General features: G+C 50.3%; 1 pseudogene; it reads left to right on the top strand.

The window, feature by feature from the left end:
* Positions 1 to 242: 242 nt before the first annotated feature.
* On the top strand, positions 243 to 2,318 carry LOC125945913 (uncharacterized; annotated as a pseudogene).
* Positions 2,319 to 21,013: the final 18,695 nt, after the last annotated feature.

The raw sequence follows: 21,013 nt of genomic DNA, 5'->3' as shown, positions 1-21,013 counted from the left end.
AATGTTGCACATTGTTTTCGGGAACTTAGCTCCACAAGTTTGCCGAGCAATGCGTTTTCTATGTTTACTTTAGATACCTAGCATCGGGGATGCAAATTCAAGATGTTGCCATGGCATTTAAGGTAGGCATATCGACTGCAAGTAACATTGTGAAGGAAGTATGTGCACTTCTGTAAGATGTCATTCGACCCAAGTGCATGAAGGTAAGTTATCCTGCAAATTTCTTAAATATGTAAGCTTGTTTAAGCAAGTTATTGAGACATTCGTGGTGACCTACATGCATAAGTGTTATGCGAGTTATGAAACTTGATTTATTGAAGGTTTAACCAGAACAACTATTTTCCATGTTTAACCATTGCATATTTTTGTACGAGGGAAGGCTGCAATATCTATGATTACTTACTGCATTTTCAGTTCCCAGCAAACGTTGAGCAGTGGCACGCTATTGCCAAGGGCTTTGAGAGCAGGTGGGATTTCCCACACTGCATAGGTGCTGTGGATGGGAAGCATGTCCAAATAGAAGCCTCTCCGCATTCGGGATCTCAATATTTAAATTATAAGGTAAGAAACCGTTAGTTATGTATTATTCTTACAAGTACAAAGATTTAGTGAAACACACCTCAATGAGATGTGATTCTCTGTCATTACAGGGCACCTACTCCATCGTTTTAATGGCTGTAGTGGACAGCCAGCTACGATTTGTCTGCATTGATGTGGGCGCATACGGATCGCAGAGTGATGGTGGTGTATTCAAGGCATCGAAGATTGGAAAACTTCTCAGTCAAGGTGCTTTAAACCTGCCTCCTCCTCAGCTGCTCCCACTGTCCACTGCCGTAGCCCCTTGCGTCTTTGTCGGCGACGAGGCGTTCCAAGTTGAGGCCAGACTTCCTGCGGCCGTACCCTGGCAGGTGCCTCGCAGAGGACCTGCGCCTCTTTAACTACCGCCTCAGCAGAGCAAGGTAACGCGTAACTTAAATGTATTCGTCATAAGTTCTACTATAATGTTTGTCTTCAAAATTGCAGAAGATGTGCCGAGAATGCATTTGGGGTGCTGGCATCAAGGTTCAGGATTTTCCGTAGACCGATGAACCTTCTACCAAAAAATTCCAGAATGGTGACACTCGCTGCATGTGCTCTGCACAATTTCCTTCGTGATGACGTGTCCTACATTCCAGAAAGATATGTGGACGAGGTAGACACCTTCGGCAACCTTGTGGAAGGGCAGTGGCGCCAGGAAGCTGAGGAGAATGCTTTCCTTGATCTGCAGCATCATGGTGCCCACAATTACACAAAGTCTGCAGCCGAAACGCGGGATGTGTTTCGCAACTATTTTGTGCACGAAGGAGCTGTACCGTGGCAACGCGAGCGATGTGGCCTTCCACCATAGGTTTGATATGACCTTTCAAAGGGCTCCTCAGTAGGACCCAATGAAATGTTTGTTGTATACTACTAATTGGAAGGTGCCGTCTAGTAGGCGCTTTTTTTTTCAGGTAACTCTACTTTTTTGTTCCATTTAATGTGTGAGACATTGGATACTATTTTGCAGCAAACATTGATTCTGCACGCCTCTTTTGAAAATATATTACGCTTTCAGGATTTTCACATCTCGGTTGAGTCCATTCTACACATGAATGTCTATGTGGCTGCCAAAAAGTGTTTTGTTATGCCAAGCAAATGTGAAGTTGCAAGTGCTGCCTTGACAGATACACACATTTGTTAATTGTTATGATAAATTGTTACATTTTTTTACGTATTACATAACACTTTGGTTTGCCTAATAGTCTACACGAACTAATAATCTTCACTATTACTCTTCAAAATGTTTTTACGTCCTTAATGTCACACTTCAGTTAAAGGGACACTAATGCGATAAAATGAAGTTCAGCTGTGTTAACAAATGTGTCTGGCCCAATGTAACCATACATGCATGTCACAATTGTTTGTTATGCGATGTTCATGTACCTGTAAATATATGTGAAGAAATACATACTCAGTACTTGTATGTACGAATGCTGAATGAATGAATCTGAATGAATTTGATTGACTGATTCTTTATAGCTTTATCACAATACATTCGGTAGGAGGCGAAGGGAAAAGCCTGTCAAGGATGGTTTGAGGGAGTCCTTCGGCCCCCTACTGGCAAAGAAAGCAGCAGAGGTGAAAGAATTTTGTTTATGTTGTCATACACTTTGACAAAACCATCATAACAAATGCAACATTGTGATACGCTGCGACCAAACCATCATTCACCTTCCGGAATTCCTTGATACAGAAGCGCTGGCGGGTAAATGCCTCGGTCATAATGTGAGGCAACATGTATGAGCTCCATGTATAAGTAAGCTTTCATGTGCTCAGGCGTCGCAGCAACAAATGGCTCTATAGCCAACCCAAAGTGTGCAGTTGGGCTCAATTCCTTGTACGCTGCAATTTGATTGCTCACTGTGTCCATCTGTTTATCAATTTCTTTCACTGCTGCGTCGCGTCGCCACCAGTGGGCGAGCGCGTCTCGGCTGAGTTGACAGTAGGTGGATAGCAAAATGACGATGTCGTCAGCTAGCGACTTCCGGTTCGCGGGTTAGCGCTTCTGTTGCTTCGTTCAGCCTTGTCAGCAGTTTCTACAGTGCGATTTCCCGCCGTTCGCGAAGAAAACACGCTTGAGCAACGTGATTATGGTTGGCTGCTCGGCATTAGGGTGCGCGAACTCTTCCGTGAACGAAAAAAAAACAGTGTTTCGTTTTCCATGGAATGAAGCGCACAAACGTAAATGGGCAGTTGCCGTCAAACGAGCGACCGTGAACGGCGAGCTGTGGGTACCGAACGTAGAGCCAGATTATGTTAAGATCATTTCGTCACAGGCAAGTGTTTTAGCGAATAACTTCGTCTGCTAACGTTCTAGTACAAATAGCCCCTTTTTAACAATCAGTTAAGTACACGCAGGTGCACCCAGCAAGGATCCTCAGCACATTATGTGCCGTCTTCATTCCGGTACAACGAAAAGGCCACTGAGGCTGCACGAAAGAGGGAGGCGAGGTAACGTCAAAATAATTCGTGCACTATTGAGATACTTAAATGAGTGCTTTCTCTCTGCAGTTATACACGACATGCATCTCTTGACAAAAAACGGGAGACTGCGAAGGCACAGCAGCCGACGACATGGCGCGTGCTGGGCACCGCTCGATAAAACAGCGGACGAAGCGATCGACTGTACCGTTTGCTATGGGAAGCGTTACCAACAGCCACTTATTAGGTTGACTTACCAGCTTATTAAAAACTACTTCTAAGTTAACGAACGTTTATATCCGCTCGACAAACGTTTGCGCTTGATAAACGTTATGACTATTTGACGCGACACAAACACGTTAGGGCATGAAATACCTGCCACATAAAGATACACGAGTCTAGCGACAAGCGACGCGATGGAGATGGCTGTCGCGTTCACTCGTCGCCTACAAGTCGTACCGCACGCGAGCGACGAGACGAGCGACTACGTTGAGCGACGTCTCCCCGGTGTTGCCGGTATGAAGGCAGCAAATACTCGCCGAAACTGGCGTTACGCGTGCTTTATTAATTTAAGTTGATGTGTTTTAGTGTAAAGAGTAGCATTAATATTTCTAAAGGTCTTGCACTACGTTATTATCCTTACACGTATCAAAATCTAGTCGTTTGCTCGTTCCGTGCGACAATCGGTAGTACTTGACTGATGTATATCCAGTTCCGACTTTGCGCTATTGGCTAGTCGCTCATAGCACTTCCGAGCGACGAGCGACGAATTCTAGATTTCCAGAACTGAGCGATCGAGCGACAAGAACAAGTTATCTGTTCGCGCGACGGCCCGTTTCGTCGCTCGAAGCCGTCGCTCGTCGCCGTCGCGTACAAAATAGCTCTCATGCGGTTTGGGTTTAAGGGCGCCATCATAAGTACGAAGGAGCGATAGCTCACACCTACGTTTTGGAACTGCCCAGCGGTGGTTATATCGTGGTTTTTCACCAAAGTTCCGCAGTATATAAAAGACAAAATGCGTGAAGCATGGGCATGAAGTGACGGCGGCATAGACGGCGTCGTGGTCTCGAACCGGAAGTTGTAGCAGAATACGCCGTACCCCACAATCCCTTGCGACAACCGAGATTTTGCTATCCACCTCTTGCGGCCGTTGTTTTTCCTGGGCTCGAAAAAAAAGTTTCCTGGGCTGCGGGGAAGGAAGAAGAAGAGGCCGAGGAGTGCGGACGTGTTTATGTCGGCTCCGGCTTTCTCAAATGTTTTCGTTGTTTTTTTCTGTGATTATAGCTACCTAAATTCTTCATCGAACGATTTGTGAAGTTCTCCGGACTCTGTGGACACCCCGTTTTAATGTGGCACTTTCCATTTTCCTGGGAACCGCACGTTTTTGTCCACCCGCCACGTCGCCGCCGCACTAAGCCTAGCTCGCCGGTCGTTAGGCCTCCGACTGCGCTGGCTGAGTCTCGGCGGCGTGTCGCCTCCGTCTTCACTATGGATGTCCAGGTCGCCGGCCAGGATATTTCGCCGGAAGAAGTGACCGCCCAGTCTGGCTGGCTCACTGCCCGATCCCGCCGCTCAAAACGCGGCACGGACAATTCGACCGTGACCGATGAATCATCTCAAGCCCCAAGTAACCGGCCCCGCTCTCGGGCGAGGCAGCCTTTTAAAGCTCAAGTTTTGAAGGCGGGCCGCATGCCACCCCTTCCGACGGAGGATATCAAGATTGTAATCCGCCCCAAGGGCGCCCTTCATATAGCCAAGATCGGCAGTCCTGTGGTGACCGCAGCCATTCTCCAGGCAGCCAAACTCACGGACGAAGAAAGCTTAGAAGACACTGTCTGCCCGAATAAGCAACAAAACATTGTTGTCGTCAGCACACCTCACTCGGACCATGCAGACCGGTACGCTCGCATCAGCTCTATCCAAGTGAATGGCGTCACCCACGAGGTGAATGCTTACGAAACTGCAGCTGAGCACACGACGAAGGGGATCATCCGTGGGATCCCACTCACGGAGACCCCCCAGCAGATCCACAACAAAATTGTCACTGCCCGAAACCCGACAGCCTTGGCAGCCAAGCGCATCGCCTCTACAACAACGGTGATCATCGCTTTTGACGGACCAGATGTGCCTTTTCAGGTGCGCTACGGCTCCACGTTACTCCCATGTTCGCTATATCGGAAGCAAATTGACATTTGCTATCAGTGTGGCCGCCTCGGACACCGTATGGACGTTTGTCCCTACCCAAATAACAAGATATGCCGGGGCTGCGGTGCCCGCAACCCCCCCGCCGACCACAACTGTAACCCTAGGTGCTCCCTCTGTGGTGGTCCCCATCTCACCGCGGACAAAAGCTGTGCCGCTCGTTATAAAACCCCGTATGTCATTCGCAAGCGTATCGGGGAACGACGAGCAACCAGCCAAGCCTCCTATCAACAAGCCGGCCCCTCCACCCTCAACACCAGAACCAGGTCACGCTCCCGAACACCGTCAAGGGGGAGCCGTTGCCGCTCGAGAACTCCATCTCGATCCAGGCAACAACGCTCAAGATCCCGGTCTGCATCGGCATCACGCATCGCATCTACCAACAAGAACAAGGTGAGCTTCGCAGAGGCCCTCAAGGGCACCTCACGAGAGGGTCGTAAAATCACCAACACACATGCCCCATCCCCTCCTCCCTCACCAGATAACCCAGAAATAGCCCACCTTAAGCGCGAGAACGCCATCCTACGTGATCTCCTAACTAAACTCACGCAGGAGGTTAGAGACCTCAAACAATCCCAAACACCAGCCCCTACACCTATCGCTCAGAACGCCCCTGCCCCTAGTCAAGAGGCTCCTACAACTCCCGCCCCCAAGAAGAGAGCCCTGCAAGATGGAGCCACGGGCCAGGTCCGCTCTGAAGTTAAAGACATGCTCACCTCACTTCAAACAACTGTGAGCACTTTCCAACATGCACTGGACTCCATCCAGCACGCACTCATTGGTATTGTCCAACGAGTTACAAACCTGGAAAATCATATTCTCACGCCTCCTAGCCAATCCGCCCCCGTCTGCGACCCTTCTGGGACGCCGATGGCGACATCCACCATCTCTCATCATGGCTCGCATTAATCAAGACACCCTCATTTGGCAGTGGAACTGCCGAGGCTTTCACCAGAAACAACCGGTACTTAATCAATACCTACGCCAACATACCCGCCGCCCGGATGCTATCCTACTTCAAGAAACCAATAACGCCCCCACCACGCTCCCTGGTTACCAACCTTTCATACCACCCACCATCTTCACCGGGTCTCCACCTTAGTACGGCGTCGTATCCCTGTTAGTCAACATGAACTGCATAGTCCTCACATCGAACACCTATTCCTCGAATTAATTCCCAATCGTAAACGGAAAGAATGCATCTTCCTTCTGAACATTTACAATAGCCCAAGGACAAAGCAAAGTGTCGCTTCCTCAACCTCTTTAAGAAGGCTCTTCACGTAGCTGGAACGCACCCCCTCCTCATCGGCGGCGATTTCAACCTCGCCCATCAGGCTGGGGTTACGTTCGCACGGAAGCTGCAGCTCGCAATCTCTGGCAAGATTACCACGACTTAGGCCTCACCCTTATCACGGATCCCTCCTTTCCCACACGCCTCCGTACCTCCACTACCCGGGACTCTATCCCCGACCTCACCTTCATCAAACATATCAACAATGCACAATGGACCAATATACAGCAAGACCTTGGCAGCGACCATTATATCCTTGCTATATCTTTACCCCAACTCGCTGCCATCCCTGCCCCCACTAAAGAATTCGCCATTACCGACTGGGATGCTTTTCGTAAGATACGCATTGGTGCTGCCTCAGCAGAAGGCATTGCCGACATCAACACCTGGATGCAAGCGCTACGTACTGACGTTCAAACGGCTACTCGGGTGGTGACTACAGATGCCCCAGTTGAACGCATGGATAGCCGCCTCGCCCATCTTCTGGAGGCTAAGGCCTCCATCCTAGCTCGATGGAAGGGGCAGCGCCTAAACCGTCGCCTCAGAAGTAAGATCTCTAAAGTCAATACAGCCATCGAGGAGCATTGTCAAACCCTCAGCCGGCAACAGTGCACTGAGCTGTGTAACACGATGGATGGACAACTCCATCGCCCATCTACGTGGAAACTCCTCAGACACCTGCTTGACAATACTACCACCCGCACTGCCCAACAGGATCGGCTGCCGAAACTCCTTTATACGGAGACCCTTAAGCAAGATCCACGAGTGCTTGACTACCTCTGCACCAGATATATCTCCAGGGGACAAGTCAGTCCATACAGAAATTACATCGGTAATCCCAACCCTACACTAGACGCCGATTTCAGCGCATCTGAAATACATGCTGCATTTCGCAAGCTTAACGGTCGTTCTGCTCCAGGCCCAGACGGGGTCACAAACAAAACCCTTCGCAATCTCGATGACGAGTCCGTGTCCCATCTAACTGACTACATCAACGATTGCTGGCGCAATGGTGCCATCCCAGCGCGCCTGGATGACTGCCAACGTTATCCTAATCCCAAAGCCTGGCAAACCATCTAGCCTGAACAACCTAAGGTCTATCTCACTCACTTCATGCGTAGGTAAAGTGATGGAACACGCCTTCTTAACACGCATCAACACACACCTCGAAGACAACTCTATCTATCCCCACACCATCATTGGATTTCGCCCTCACCTTTCTACTCAAGACGCTATGTTGCAGCTCAAACATCAAGTACTAAACGACCGTTCCTGTAACACGAAAGCCATCCTCGGACTCGACCTCACTCAAGCCTTTGACAGCATTTCCCATGAAGCTATCCTTGACCAGGTCTCCCACCTCCACCTGGGAGAGCGATCCTACAATTACATTCGTGACTTCCTCTGCAATCGCACAGCCACCCTCTCGGCCAGGGATTTACGATCACACCAGCTTCCCCTTGGCAGCAAAGGCACCCCGCAAGGTTCAGTTATCTCTCCCATGCTTTTTAACTTAGTCATGGTTGGCCTTGCCCAGCAACTGCAACGAGTCGACAATATCAACCATACCATCTACGCCGATGACATGACCATCTGGGCGTACCGAGGCAGCGATGGTCAAGTGGAGTCAGCCCTACAAACGGCGATTGACACGGTGGAAGCCTATCTCCAAGGAACAGGACTGCGCTGTTCACCGGATAAATCGGAGCTTCTTCTCTACAAGCCCATTCAGCGGGGACGCCCTCCAAAACACCAATCTGAGCACCGACCCTGTGACTCTATCACCTTACGCCTTCAAGATGGCAGTCCTATACCACACGTCCCTAGTATCCGGGTCCTCGGTCTCACCATCTCTACCAACGGCTCCAATGCCTTGGCTCTCAACAAGATCTGCGCCCAATCTCAAAACACCCTACGGCTTATTAAACGCATCTCCAACCGACGAGGGGGACTCAAAGAAGAAAGCCTTCTCCGCCTCGTGCAGTGCTTCGTCATATGCCACATCACCTACGTTGCTGCGTACCTCAACTGGTACCGGGCTGAACAAAACAAGCTCGACACCCTCATACGAGGGGTCTACAAGCAAGCACTTGGCCTCCCGCATTACACCAGTACTGAACTCTTCAACCAACTAGGAGTTCACAACACCCTTGCCGAACTCATTGAAGCACAACAACGCTCTCAGCTTGAACGGCTCACCCTTACTGAAACGGGACGCTTTATTCTATCTACGCTTGGCTTTACTTACCATCAGCAGCAGGGCCCCAAACAATCGATCCCGACTGACATCCGTAGCTGGATCCACGCAGACCCTATTCCTAGAAATATGCACCCTGAATATAACAGGGCCCGGCGCCAAGCTCGGGCCGGAGCAATCATAAAAGCCTTTGCTCGTGTACCTGGCGTTACATTTGTTGATGCAGCCCAATATTCCCATGGCACACGATTTGTGGCCGTCGCCACACGCGATGGAGTCCTACACCACGCCTCCAGCGTCACTACCCCCACTGCCGAAACGGCTGAAGAAGTGGCCATCGCCCTGGCCACTCTAGATCCCACCTGTCACACCATCGTGTGTGACTCTCGCTCAGCCGTCACTAACTTCAGCAAAGGCCGTATTTCTCCTCAAGCTCTTCGTATCCTCCGCCAGGCACCACACTCTAAAGAAAGCATGACCTCCCTGACATGGATCCCGGCCCACGCGGGCACTGTCCACCCACACCTCCCCAACCTCAACGAGGTCACCCACTCCATTGCGCGAGGACTAGTCAACCGCGCCGGAGACACTGGAGACGAGTTGGACACCAGGGACAGTCTGACTACTTACAACGATCTCGTTAAGGCGTTTTACCTTAGTCGCCGAACCTTCCCCTCACCTCACCCCAAGTTCAGCCGGGCACAGGCTACCACCCTGCGTCTGCTACAAACAAATACGTACCCTTCACCCGCCCGCCTCCACCTTATATTCCCTGAAGTTTACAATACCCCCAACTGCCGGTGCTGTGGCACTCACCCGGCTACGCTTCCGCATATGCTCTGGGAGTGCCCAGCACAGTACACACACATTAACACCACGACCCTCTCGTCGAGGTTGCGTGAGGCTCTGCGGAGCTCCGCCCTCGACGACCAAACCTGGGCGACCCAGCACGCCCGTGAGGCGGCGGCGAGGCAAGCCCTCGACGTCCCCTCATGGGAGGCTTAGGCCCGGCCATCTTAAAGTGCTGGTTCCGCAATAAATGTTTGTTCCTCCTCCTCCTCCTGGGCTGCGCGTTCTTTTTTTGCATGTACGGTGGATAACCGGGAAACACAGTCGGGACCGCAGTCGGAAGCAAGAGCCTAATCTCCGTGTTCTTTTTATTGCGATAGCAATTATATGGACACTCAAAAGCAGATTTCTGCCGTCGGCGTCGCCGTCGCCGTGAGGTTCCGTATGACGTCAATGGAGATGAAATCGTCGCCGCACGCCGCCGAACGCTGTATGTGCGAGTGAAAGGGCCCGAGGGACGCGCTCTTTCACGGGGAGTGAACGCACGGCGGAGAACAAACGCGCGTTCTGCGCCGTGCTTCCTTAAGGGCTGCAGAAGTAGGCGTCTCTTTCCTCCTTTACAATCACCATATATGTAGACCAAACGCGCCTTCTTCCGACGCGCGAGAGGCCGTGGGGAAGGGGGGGGGAGGGGGAGGGAAGGGAGGCGACGTTTAGCTGCGGCACCAAGTGCCTATTCATATCAGAGGCTCCGGCAACAGTCACAAACGCCGCAGGCATTTTGAGCGAACGCGGGCAAAACGCCGACGGCGTCTACAAAAGTTCTGCGCGTTGCCGGTGCTGCTGCATGTCCAAGTTTATACAGCTGATAAAGCTAACATCATTACTCCGTGTAGCTCTCTACAAATTTGCTATCGTAATTGATGCTTCGCCTTTCAGGTGAAACTGCGACAACTTTTTTATAGTCATCCTCAGTAAAATGTAACGAACACACCAGCGACCTGGCACTTCGCTCCCACTTGCTTCCTTTCCCTCACGGCCCTTGGCGACAAATATTCTTCAGCCACGCTTTCCGACGCTGTAGATCGCAGGGGAATTCGTGGTACTTCACAGTAGCGTCTCTTCTCGCGTTCGACTTGCACAGCGGCACATAACAGCTTCGCGGCATCACACCGCTAGGAAAAACCGTCTGCCACACATGCGCACACCAAAGAACCGCAGTCAAGCACAGAAAACCTAAGGCAAGCTGTTCACGCACACGATCACACAGACACAAAAAAAAAAGCACACGAGAATGCGCACGAAAAAGCACACCAACACGGATAAATCCTGCGGCAACCACATTGTAGCACGAACCGGCGTCTGCCTTGCGTACAGTAGTAGTGGCGCCCTCATCAATAAGGGGCAATATATAGTCCGGCGTAACGCGCGCGCGCGGCCACGCGCGTCGCGGTTAAGCAACGCCGGTGAAAAGTGCACAATCTACAGTCCAGCGTCATGGCGTAGCCGGCGTGTCCAGCTGCGTCGGGCGCGTTCAGCGCCGCCGGCGCGGAGATAGAACATGTTCTATTTCACGCGGCTGCCGCTAGACCAGAATGCACTGCGCGCTGTAGGGGCAGCGGGCAGAAGGCAATATGGCAATACCATTTTGCGCTTTCCGACGCTGTAGATCGCAAGGAATTCGTGGTACTTCACAGTAGCGTCTCTTCTCGCGTTCGACTTGCACAGCGGCACATAACAGCTTCGCGGCATCACACCGCTAGGAAAAACCGTCTGCCACACATGCGCACACCAAAGAACCGCAGTCAAGCACAGAAAACCTAAGGCAAGCTGTTCACGCACACGATCACACAGACACAAAAAAAAAAGCACACGAGAATGCGCACGAAAAAGCACACCAACATGGATAAATCCTGCGGCAACCACATTGTAGCACGAACCGGCGTCTGCCTTGCGTACAGTAGTAGTGGCGCCCTCATCAAAGCGGCCGCAACTGTCAACTTTGCCGAGACGCGCTCGCCCATTGACGGCGACGCGACGTCAAGCCCCTATATATATATATAAAAACATCACATATCCACGGGGTGAATGATGATGAGTGGGCGAAGCTCCGGAGGGAATCATCGGTAAACCGTTAATCTTCCGTGTAATTCGCCCAGTCTCGCCGCACTAAATCGAACGATTGACTTCCATCAATGACACGCGCCATATGTGACGTCATTCCTATTTTATAACAGCGCCCTTCATTATAATTGCACCATCTCCCGCTTAAGGGGACGCTAGCACAAACGCGTTAGAAACGTGCAGTACTCTCTAGTAAGGGGGAGAGGCCACAGCGTCTTACGCAGCCGTTTACTCATGCCGGAACGTGCACCGCGTTTGCCGACGCCATCAGCGTTTATGAATACGGGGGTAAGGCGGAGAGGCCACAGCGTCTTACACGGGCCGTAACGCACTAGCACAAACGCGTTAGAAACGCAGCAGTCTTTCGTTAATGTTGGGTATTTATTTCCATCGTGGTGCGTGTTTCCATGTGCGCTTCGTGGCGTAGTGGTTAGCGCCGCACGTTCGGAAGCGAGGGGTCCCTGGTTCGATTCCGCTAAGGACACAACTTTCGGATTTTTTTTTTCTGATAAAAGTAGACGTGGCTACCTACTACAACGACGACGACTGCTACTACGACGACGACGACTACTACTACATACTACAGAGGAGGGACAGACCCACACCCTAAGGAGCTTCGCCCCTAAAAGTAGACGTGGCTACCTACTACTACGACGACTACTACTACTACTACATACTACAGAGGAGGGACAGACCCACACCCTAAGGAGCTTCGCCCCTAAAAGTAGCGTCACGCTTTGAAGAATGTCGCCGCCTACTCACACACCCTGTCCGAGGCCAACGCCGCGTCTAATGGCATCACGTAAAGTCCCTTAGCATCACGTGCACAATCGCGCCGCCGGGCGCTGGCTGCATTTGTTAACGATCACGCTCCATCGCCATTTTCGCGGCGGCGCAAGCCGGATCCCGCCGGATTTGAGCGAGCGCGTTTGGCGGTTGGCGATTTGCTGCGGCGGAGTGGCGTGATGACGAACGCCGGGTTACCATTGGCTGCGGCGGCTCGCGTGGTCCGCGCTCTCCACTGCCCCCTTCGACGGCGTTCGCTTCCCCGTCAGTTGCCCTTGATATTTCGTTCGTGGTGGATCGCGCTTCACCGCCGCTGTGCAAAACCGCTGCTGCTGTTGCCACATTGGCCGTCGTATGAGGAGTGTGACCTACGCAACATTCGGGAGAACGAAGGTGACGTATGGCCGATGTGATGAAGGCTCATCGTGTGCAGGCCTAGACTTAGAAGCAGGAGTCGGCGCTTATGAGTAGTATTCGCAAGTGTTTTGCGCCGAGCCGATAGATGCCGTCGCAATGCCGAAGTGCGCATTCGCTTATCTGCTACGCACTGCCGCTTTGGACGAGGCGAAAAGGAGGTAAGTAGAAAAGCAGTATAGTCAGGTTGTTAACACAGACAAAACGTCACGGACATGGATGCATACAAAAATACGTTTAGTGTCAACCACAAGAAAATATGTTTTATGTGATATGTTTATATGTTTTATGTGTTTACTTCCAGTAAACTTTCGGTCGGGTGTTCGTGCTCGTGTGGTTGACTTGCTGTATCGTTTCGTGTATTTGTTCTCATCGTCGGTTCACGTGCATTTGTACGGACTTTTACTTGCTGTCCGGTTTATGCAAACTCGAACGTATTTTTTATGTGATAAAATTGTAATAAACTTTCAATATGGGAATTTGCGCTTGTGTGGTCTTGTGTTGTCTAGTTTGTTCTCGGCGTAGGTTCATACGTAGTACCGACTCTTCTAACTTGCTGTACCGTTTATGTAAATATCAACGTAATATTTGTCGTGTGTTGGACTTCTAATAAACTTTGTCACGAGTACGGCCTTGTTTGGTTATTTCTCCGTGATGCTTTCGATTTGTACTTTTATTTAACATGCAGTTGTACCGACTCGCCTGACTTGCATTGCGTTTTATGTAAACCTAAAGGAATTAGTTGTGATTCACTTCTGTTAAACATTGTCATGAGTAGATCACTTGATACCGGGTAACGTGTTATGTCCCCTGTGTTAACTGCGGCATCAAATAAGGGCGCTGTGTAATCAATTGTCATTTGAATGTTCTCACCATGAGGTCATTGCAGCCCCCCCATTTATTTTTGTGAAAAATATCTTGAAGTGCAACATAAATGAATTTGTGAACAGCTGGTCGACGTGCTCTTCTCGCCGTCTCCAATTAAAAGATACGTTCAACTTCTTATCTTTTAAACTGCCAACATTAGATTCCCCTCAGACGTTCTATTTTTCGCACAATAACGTGAATGTCATGCAAATTGGGAAGACAGCGCATTGTGCGCAGGTTTTTTTCTCAGCGACAAGCAAGGAATTGCGTTTTCGCAGCTTGTCAGCTGGCGGAACAAGGCTGCCTGATCATTTGCGCAGGAGAGCACATCGCGGTAGCCGAGCTCTCCTTGTGAATTTAGCGGGCTTCGTCAACAACTGACGGGCTTGCGATGTCTGCTGGGAAAGGCAGCCTACGTACGCTTGTGATTTATGCCTTGGAACTCTACAAGCTCCTGCATTCTCGAAGCTTTCATGAAAACTGGGCGCGTGTGATTTCGATTGAATCGTTTGCGATGCGCTCGTCCTCGTGTCCGTGTTCTTGCACTCGCTTCGACTGTAGCGGGTTGCACACCTCTCAAGAATGCAAGTGTTGATTGCCCAGCTGCTGCGCACACAGGATTTTTTTGAAGCTTTGTTTAGCTTAGGTCAGCAGAACGATGGCTGCGGGAAGATGTCTTGGCAATCGCTATGTTGTTAAGTTCGTAGGGGCTGAACTGGTGGAAGCGGTGGCGTATTGGCGTTCTTTGCTTCGGTTGTAGTGGAGACGATTGAATCATTTGGTGACCGGGGTGTGGTGAAACTACAGTAAGCCTGTGCGCGTCACCATTGAAGTGGCGATGTATCCGCAAACCACTGTGACCCCACTCTACTGTGCCCAGAACCTGTGGGTGATACCTTACTTAGCATTGATCCCACTTGTTTGCGTTGGTCCCACGAGCCTCCTTGCTGCAGCCATGTGCTCAAACCTGCCGCCTTGCCCTTCTGCGATAGATGTGTGTGGTTGTGTGCCGGACATTGCGTCTTTGCTGCTCCCCTGTGGCGTCACGTGTCACCTTGTCTTCTATGTGTTGCTTTGCGCGATACGCTGCCGTGTCTTCACTGCCACTGGCAGCCATGTCCTTATGTGCTTGAGGAGTTTTTCCTTTTGTGGTAGATTCTGGCTCACCTTGGTATTGCCATGTGCCGCGTTGCCCTTATCTGGTAGATCTGTGCGTCGTTCTGTGGGAGATGCTGTCATGTGCTCGCACCTGCCACCTTGTCCTTATGTGATAGAGGTGTGCCTGTGCGGTGATGCTGCGCTGTAAAGTGAAGCTTCTTTCGCACTTTCTCGGCATTGGCTGGTTGCTGTATTGCAGATTAGGCCTTGCGGAATACAATGGTCACGATGAAAGTGATGGGTGCCACTAGCATGCCTGCTCGCTCTGGCCACGACATAGGACCGGACTACATAAAGTAGAATTACAGGCAACGAGTGTGGCAGGCCATCTGTTTATGTTTACACGTGACGTCCACAGCGAAGAAGGTATAGTTGGTTTGAGCCGATTGTAGTCATGTAATTTCGCCAATGTCGCCGTCATAGACATTTAATTACCATCGCACCGTTGAGGTAATACCGTTGCCCGCAGGGTCCTGGCAACAATATTGGTCTCCATCGTATATAATGTACTGTTTTTTTTCCTAAAAAGAAGACATTATTCTGTGAGAATCCATGTTTATTCCTATAACTTCCTCGTCATCCGACGTCGACTCTCTTCCTTCTCATATTCTAATGGTTCGATCGTTATAGCCTCCGCGGCCTTGTTTACATCCCTCCTTGGATTTTAAGGGACCACATTTTCAATCGTAGTCATTTGTGTTGCTTCTTTCGTAGATGGTTTTTAGAATTCCTTGCCGTCTGGTTGTCTTTATGACCAGGTAAGGGCCTAAAAAAAGGCCTTGGATCCCTTTTCACACAAGGACCATGATCCTTGGCTGAATATCTGGTATAGGACTTCCGGGATGTCTATCGAAATCTTCACTGCACTGCGGTATCGATGCTACTGCTGCTACACTACTATGCTACACCGAAGCACTGTTAAGCCCACTGCAACATCGACAGGAAGCCACCGGATTTTTCCATAGGACTGCAAAGTGTGGAGCACAACCAAGAGCCGCGGTATGAGAAGTATTGTGATGGGTTACGGCAGCTTCTAAAGTGCATCTCCACCCACCCTTGAAATCGGGGTACGTCGACATGAATTGTTTTAAATCACGAATGACCCCCTCTGGCGAATGCATTCGGCTGCGGTAGTATGGAGCAGGAAGTTTTATTCCTTTTTTTCATGAGCCCGTTCCGCTAGTTCTTTGCTGTTAAAGGCACCACCATTATCGGCTACTACCACTTTAGTGTTCTCAGACATCTTCCGTTCGAGAAGATCAATGACAGTTTTTGAATCTTTTGCCGCTACCGTTAACGTGCATTCATCAGTTGCAATTAAAAAGTACAGGGGCCGTATTCTGAAGCGTTCCACTTCGGTGATAGTTCGCCTAGGCGATAGTCGCGTTCAAAAAATCAACCGGCTGCTTACCTGTGGCGTCAGCATACACTACCAACACGCGCACTCGAACGCTTCGCAAAACACTCGAGAGAGCGCACCGCGCGAGTGCAGTGCGGCTCGAGTGTGTTGTTTTCGAATGTATCGGCCGCCGTACGACACAGACGTGTTCGTTTATCCAATATATGTCGGGAGCACCCACTGACACCGTGAGGTCAAAATGACGTACACCGGAACTACTAGGTGGCGTGACTTATTTTCCGGTTTTGCTCAACCAGCCAATCAAGCGCGCGCCTGAAAGCGAAATATTGCTGAAGTGGAACGTTTCAGAATACGGCCCCTGTACTTTTCACTCCCTCCTCCTTTTTCTGTAGCTCAGCAAAATCGAGGTGAACCACCTCGAACGCAGTCGTAGGATACTCAGAAATTACCATCTTGTGTCAACGTGCCCTCTATTTGGCCTTGTTGAGTTGGCAGTTATAACAAGTCCGGACATAGTCGTTAACGTCACTCTTCCTAGTGTCCCACGTAAATCTGCTCGATATTTTCCAGAGGTTTTGCAAAGCCCGTCGTGGCCTCTCGACTCTGGGCCGTCATAATAAATGCTTGGGATATTGGGCACCTCTGATTCGGGAACATGAAGCTCCCCATCCCGCATTTCCATGTCTCCACTTCCTTCCCAAAGAGTTCAGTAATTCTCACGTGGGTCTTTTATCTGTATGTCGAGTCTTGACAGGGCCTCTGCATCTGGGAGTTTTTTCTCCAGGCTGGTAAGCAACGTCGAAAGTGAATTGCTGTATTCCTGCTGGGGTACGATTTTGTAGGAATTCCGTTATTTTGTTTATGCCTTTTGACGTCATCACCCGGCTGCCATAGGTTGAAAATGACCTGGCCGCGCTCATTTTGCCTGTCAATCACGCGACGTCAGGAACCCGCCAAAGCCCGCTAGGTCAAAATGACGTTGACGCACTCATTATGCGGAGCATAAGGCAACCTTTTTTAGCACTGCCGGAGGCAGGGTCGTTTCAGAACGCATAAAAAGTGGCTGCCCTGCTCATTGCTATGGCGGTGGCTCTTCGCCGACGTGGACACGGAGTCGGACAACGCGTTTGACATGCCGAATGACAACTTTCGACAGTATTTTCGCCTCTCGAAGGAAACGGTGCGGTTGTAGAGCAAGGAGCTGCCGGGGGAACTAGGGGCAGCGGAGCGCGCGACAGGACTTTCGCTGGAGCGGAAGGTGTTGAGTGCGCGGCGCTTCTTTGCTACCGGGAGCTTGCAAGCGTCCGTAGGGAGCGAGGAGTCGATCTGGGTGTAGCAGTCGATCGTGAGCGAGTGCGTGCGACGCGTCGCAGAGGCTATCGTGAACGAAGGGCCCGCAACAAGTGGGTCTATTTTCCCAAGACGTCCGAAGAAAAGGCAGCCGTGAAGGAGGGTTTCCTTCGGCGCGATGCTATTCCAGGCGTCATGGGATGCGTGGACGGCAGCCTCATTTCCATTATCGCACCCAAGGGTGAGCGCAAGGCTGCATTCATGTGCTGCAAGAGTTACTACGCCCTAAACTCCATGTTCGTAAGTATAAGTCACGTTCTGTAGTGGTGCTTATTCTTTTGACAGTTGTGTTGCACTTGTGAACGGGCACTTTCTCTCTTCAACCGACCTACAGCAACGGAACCCTTCTCTCGGCGAAGAAAGCGGTGTTCCACTGCTTGAGCATCATGTAAATGCCTCCGGCAAAGCCGTTACCGCCGTCACAATGGCGACTTATGAAATGTGAGACATCGTGTGTTAAGGTCTCGAATCATGCACCGCAGGCAAAGTACATATCCGAATGCACTTTCGTGAAGTTCAATCAAAATACTCTTGCCCGAAAGTCTTTACTGACGCATCAAAGTCCCATGCTGGCGTGTCCTACGCGGCAATCGGTCCATGCTTTTCTGAATCTGGTGAAATGCTCCAGAAACAAGCATATTTACGGCTGAGGCTCATGCCCTATTGTGTGCAGGGAAGCATATATTGAAAACAAAGCTACGAAGATCTGTTATATTCACTGATTCTTTAACCGTATATAGGCATTAATGTCTCCTCGTAAAACAAAAAACCCTGTACTCAGTGAGCTCTATTCAGTGCTGTGCACAGCATATACGTCTAACCGTGTAACAATATGCTGGGTACCTGGCCACAGAGGTATTCAGGGCAACATGCTTGGAGATGAAACTGCTGTTTTCCTTGAAACAAATAGGAACACCTCTATAGCTGGCCCTGCAATAGAGTTAAAGCATTTCATGCGCAACACCCTTAGGAGCTATTAGGCCGTGTCACATGGCGCGATTTTCACACAGCGAATTCCTTCGCCCAGCGACCGCCGCGACGTCACGGGCTCTCCGCGACGGGATTCCAGCATGTTGGAATTTCCGTCGCCGAGTCGCAGCGATCGGCGCGATGTGGGCGGAGCAACGTGACGTAACAGCAAGCGCCGTCGAAATAGGCGCTTTCGTTTTTTACCACGTGTTGGAAGCTCAGCGGAGCAATGTCGCGCACCAGTTTCAATGATGTTTTAATAGAGCGTACCCACCAGCGACTGTGGCTCAGGAGCTTCATCAACAATTCTTGTTTTCTCCAGCTTGCACAATTCATTTAAAAGGAGAAGCTCCATGCTATCCAGGTCGGGAGCTGACGCCGCCTTCAACATACGGCACGTACCCTCATGATCGTCGCCGTCGTCAACGTCTTCATTGCTACAAATTGTGCCAGGCCCTAGCACACTTAATAGTAGCTTCTTTCGGATAAGCAAATACTCCGCCAGAAGAAGAGTTGTGGCTTCCATCGTACCGCAACAACACAACTAGAGTGTACAAAACAAAACCACGCCGCACGCTTATGCGGTTTGTGCAGCATTTTCACTCGCCGCAGCTGCGGACTAAGCGATCGCAATTCTCAACGCGTTTAAAGGCTGAAAAATTGTGTACTATTCTATTAAAAAAAATAACATGAAATTGTAACATTTGACTAGTGTCAATGTTGTTTTTATTTAACGATGCAGGCATGGATACTTTGTGAGCAGGGAGCAACCGTGGGCGTCGCTGCGACGGAAATCGCGCGGTCAAAGACGCATGTGAAAGCTGCCAGCGAAAATCGCTCTGCGACGTGCGCGACAGAAAGGCTTATTTTTTTTTTCGCCCCAATCGCGCCATGTGAAACGCCCTATTGGCAGTACTTACGGGGCGCGGAAACAAGAAATACACTTCAGGCCATTAAACCACAGTTAGGGCAATTGGCCACCCACTACGAAATCGCGGCAAACCGAAGTCATTTTTTGCCGCCTTGGCCACACATAAGGCACGCACCCTCACCTGTTGACTGGTAATGAACCTCCTTCCTGTAGCAGCGAGACGCTGACTGTAATCCATGATCTAATAGAGTGCAAGCATTAGCCCCAAAGAAAATAAATACTTGCCATTAGCATATCAACACGTTTCTCTACACCCAGGAATGTTTCTCGGTACATACGTTTTTTGACAACAGGTTAGTTTTCAAGTTTTTTAAAGATGCCGGTACATTGCGAGTCATTAGCGCCCTACATTCGTAGCACATCCTCTCTTCAGAGGCTGCTGCTGCGACAGCATTATTGTAGAGCACGTGCCTCTCAGCCCTTGCGCTTATTTACAGCCATTCACAGTAAATTCCTCTAATTTCATAAACAATTAATTGGAAACTCATCAGCATGTGTATGGCGCTCTTTGGGCATATCTGACTAATGCCCCATAAAACCCCATGAATCATCACATGTCAGCGCTTGTATCCGCGCCGGCAAAAATAAGTTTTTTGTAAGAGCCTCACTCTCTCGTGCTTCTGCACTACATGTGTGTGTGGTTCTGTGCCGGACATTGCGTCCTTGCTGCGCCCGTGGGGTGGCACGTGCCGCCTTGTCCTTCGCTGTAAGCATGTGTGGTTATTGCGCGAGACGTTGCCTTGTGGGTACTGCCACTTTCAGCCTTTTTACAGTGTAAGCTGTTATGGGCCCATTCCAATAGCCTTTTCGGTTGGCGATGGTGTCTGCAGCCGCCGGTGGTGTCCGTAGCCTCTATCGTCGGGAATGAGAAAAAAATTTCCCATCTCCCGCCGGGAATGAATCCGGGCCCGCTGTGCGGGAGTCGGCTACTCTACCAGTGAGCCACGCCAACGCTTTCGAGTTGGCAGCGGAAAAATTCCCTATAAACGAGCCCAAGCGCGCGAGAAAACACGCGATATGAAATGCGCTCCGCGTAGCATGGATACGTGCACACCGTGCATTGCATTTGCATATGATTACACCAGGTGGCACAGCCATGTAGCAGATGCAAATCTAGCGGTACAAGGTAGAAGAAAAGAGTTGAGAGATGTACGCAAAAAGAAAAATGTATTGCGTACCTGAATAAATAAAGATGCCTAGGTGACAATCACCGCGGCGCGTTTCAATATTGATAGTATTCGCCATCATTAGCTGGCTAGGTGACTGACCGCTTTGTTTCAAAGGGGATGCCAGTAAATTCTCATAATCATTATTTTCATTATATTCACGCTATGTGACATGCGCGCCGCGCAGCGTTGATACGTGCGAACACTGCATTGCAGTTGCGCTATATTCCACCGGGTGTCCCGACATGTATCAGTGGCATGCTGCATGTAGATGGACCTCGTTAACTCAAGTAGCCTAGGTGACTTTTTGTCACCACCCCGTCGCGAAAGGGATGTCAATAATCGGATATATTACATGTAATGTTTTGTTTTCCTAAAAAGGAGCCATACTTCAATCAAAGGCAGGCTT

Source organism: Dermacentor silvarum, chromosome 5, assembly GCF_013339745.2.
Source record: "Dermacentor silvarum isolate Dsil-2018 chromosome 5, BIME_Dsil_1.4, whole genome shotgun sequence".
Classification (NCBI taxonomy): Eukaryota; Metazoa; Arthropoda; class Arachnida; order Ixodida; family Ixodidae; genus Dermacentor; species Dermacentor silvarum.
The sequence above is the reverse complement of the archived record's forward strand: the minus strand, read 5'-3'. Positions and strand labels throughout refer to the sequence as shown.